This window comes from Marmota flaviventris, chromosome 10 (assembly GCF_047511675.1).
Source record: "Marmota flaviventris isolate mMarFla1 chromosome 10, mMarFla1.hap1, whole genome shotgun sequence".
NCBI lineage: Eukaryota > Metazoa > Chordata > Mammalia > Rodentia > Sciuridae > Marmota > Marmota flaviventris.
Window position 1 is genome coordinate 42,052,606 of NC_092507.1, and position 3,562 is coordinate 42,056,167.

The following is a 3,562-nucleotide window of genomic DNA, read 5'->3' on the forward strand; positions in this document are numbered from 1 at the left end:
GAGGCAGGAGAATCGCAAGTTCAAAGACAGCCTCAGCAAAAGCAAGCCACTAAGCAACTCAGTGAGACTCTGTCTCTAAATAAAATACAAAATAGGGCTGGGGGCGTGGTTCAGTGGACAAGTGACCCTGAGTTCAATCCCCAGTACCAAAAAGAAGAAGAAGAAGAAAAAGAAGAAGAAGAAGAATTGTAACAAAACAAAAACCAATAATATCAAAAATTAAAAATCAAATGAAAAGCCAAAAAGAACATCCACAAGCAAAATAAAAAAATATATACATAGCTCAAAAAAACTCTTTGTATCTGACACAAGGTGAATAGTGCATAATCATTTGTGTATACATATTGTAGACAAAACTTTTAAAAAATTCCATTGCCTTGTTTAATTTCGGAATTTGATGCTTGAGTTGGATTAAAGAAGAAAGTGTGGTTGATGGTAACATTTGGCCCAGCACATAGAGGATCCCTGACAAGGAAGCTGAATGCCTCCCTCATGCCAAGTGGGGAGCTCAGATTAGAGAGCAGAGATGAGGTTGAAAGGTATGGTGGACCTTGAAGAGAGCAGGCCCATCTGGATGCCTCCTGAGCAGGTCAGAGCCCCAGCACAGTGGCTGCCAGTCCCCTGTTGTGGGACCTGGCCTAGGCCAAGGCCCAGAGTCAGAATCTAACTTGTAAAGGTGAGAAGGCACCCGGCCCTCAGCTGTTCTCTGTTCACACAGCGTGGTGGTTGCACGCTCCCTCTGGCTCCACAGGGAAGGAGTCACAATCAAAGGCCACAAAGCCTGTGTGGGGAGTCTCTGCTTGCCCAGCCTTCTGGGCTTGGCTCCAGTTGCCTGGATCTTTTCACTCCCTGTGACTGGTCCTCAGGTGACCCGTTACCCTGGTGTACTGATGCCATCCAGAGAGCAGAGGAGGGGAAAGGAAACAGGGTGCCTTCCTCTTGAAGGGAAAGGCTCCATCTTTTGCTTCTGATAGGCCAAGTGAGCCCTGTAATAGATTTTGGATGAATTATTGAATTCAAGTGTTTCAAGAACTAAGTTTTAGGTAGAAACAAACCAGAACCAATAATATCAATAATTTAAAATCAAATGAAAAGCCAAAAAGAACATCCACAAGCAAAATCATAAGACAAAAGATATGTTGAGAAGCATAAAAGGCAGCTCATAGCACGAAGGATTAATCCTCTTAATCTATAAAAAGCTTCTAGAAACAGAGGAAGAAGAGACAGTCAATCTAATGGAAAAAGAGAGAGAGAGAAAAGACACAAAAGGGCAGTTTACAATTCACTTCATTCAAAATAAGGTAAATTTAGATTAAAATTATCCTTGGCTACAGTTTTTACCTAACAGATTGGCAAAATCCAAACACATTCTGTTGGTGAATTTGGGGTGATGCAAAACATTCTCACCCATTGCTGATGGAAAAGCAAAACTCTGTGAGCAGCTATTTGACATCTATGAAATTTGCGAAGTCATTGACCCTTTGATCCCACACCTGCTTGTAGGAATTCATCCTTTGACTTGCACAAGCTTGAAATAACACAAACACAAGGTTAGTTTTGCTCTCACCCACAGGGTGATAGCAAAAGATGGAAATAACCTGCAATCGTTAAGTGGGAACTGGTTATCTATTCTGTGGGACAGGCAAGGAAAATAGTGATCTTAATACTTCCATGGAAAGGTCTCTCACATATAGTAATAAAACTAAGGTGTAAACTAGTAATTGCATAAGAAAGGAAAACCCAAGAATAAATATTTATGTTACCATTATTTACAAGAGAGGCAGGAAGGATGCATAAGAAACCAAGAGAAATGTTTATGCATTAGATGAGAGCAGTGGTTCTCCAGATTCAGCGTGGGTTGTCATCACCTGCAGGGCTTGTTGAAACACATTGCCAGCTCCTGCCTACAGCTGCAGATCCAGGAGGTCTGTGCTAGATCCTCAAACATGGATTTTTTTTTTTTTTTTTTTTTTTTTTGTACGGGAGGGAGTGGGGTGAGGGAGGGTTGACCAGGGGGGTTTAACCACTGAGCTACATTCTCATTCTTTTTTATTTACTTTGAACAGGTTCTCACTAAGTTGCTTAGGGCCTTGCTAAATTGCTGAGGCTGGCTTTGAACTCGAGATCCTCCTGCCTCAGCTTCCCAAATCACTGGGATTACAGGAGTGGGCCACCATGCCTGGCTCAAATGTGCATTTCTAACAAGTTCCCAGTGGTGTTGATGCTGCTGGTTAGGGAATAAGATGGACAGGGTTATAGGTGCTTGTGAAATTGTTACCCACTAAAAAATAAATATTAATTTTAAAAACAAACATTATTTTTAAAAAGACAAATATTCAATAAAATAACCTGTTCTTCAACCACTCTCAACCTTCCTACCAGGTCTATTTTTCTTTATCACAATTATTATTGTGCCTAAAATTACTTTGTTTTGTGTGCTTCCTGCCCCCTCTCCACTGTGTTCCTAATACTGATATTGTGACTGGCACATAGTAAGTACTCAAGAAATAACTATTGAATAAATTAAGTGGATGAATGAATTCTGTAAGTATTCACTGGATTAGTGATTCTCAGTCATCTGGGAAGTTTTTGAAACAATGTCCCCACTAGGTCCCTAGGTTTTAATTGTTTGGAGGTGAGGCCCAGCATTGGGTTGAGGGTGATGGGAGGTGCTGACCTAAAAACCACAGCAACTAGAGACTTAGGGTTTGGATTATGCACATAAACTGTATTAGAATTAAGACCTTGCTACATTTGTGTGTGTGTGCGCGCGCATGCACATGCACATGGTGCTGAGGATGGAAAACAGGGCTCCCGCACATGCCAGGAAAACCCAGCCTGATTGTTGTTTTTTGTAGATTGCTTTGGGGCCTAGTTCTGAGGTCCTTTCTGATCTGGAGGCCCCAGCACCCTGCCCTCTCTCTTTTCTCTTTAGTTTGCCTAAAGATCTGGAAGCCTAACTGAAAAGCTAAGTGGCCAAGGCCCCTGTTAAGTGAGGAGCAATCCAGGTGTCTGATGTTGGAACTCAAAAGTCCATAGTGGCATCAAGCCTTAACGGTCTTCATGAAGGCTTTCCCCACCTTGGGGCAAGGCAGGCAGTGAGCCCGCAGACTGGGCCCCCTGCTTAGCTCTGCAGTGAGGCGGTGGGGTCGGGGGCTCAGGAGAGTCTGTGCTGTCATCTCGCCTCACCATCAGAATGGGACTCACGGTCCCAGCTGCCATCCCACTGGCCGACCACCAGCTCTGTGGCCTTCTGTCTCCCACCTTGATTTCCTCACCTGTAGATTGGGTGTAATAACTGTCTCTTGGGGCTCCTGGAAGACTCACATGATGCTGGGCACAATATGTAGTCCCCAGTGCATGTTCGTTACTTCTTGGATTTTCAGTTTAGTTATTTCATCAGCTGTTTCCATGGCCCTCCCCCCCCCCCTTGATTTATTAAGTAATAGTTGTAAAAGTTTATAATGGGTCACGAATTGGCGGCCCGCACCCTTGTTTTGATTGGCCTTCAAAGTGACTTACAAAAACCTGACTTAGTTGCCAACATTTAAAAATTGTGGAT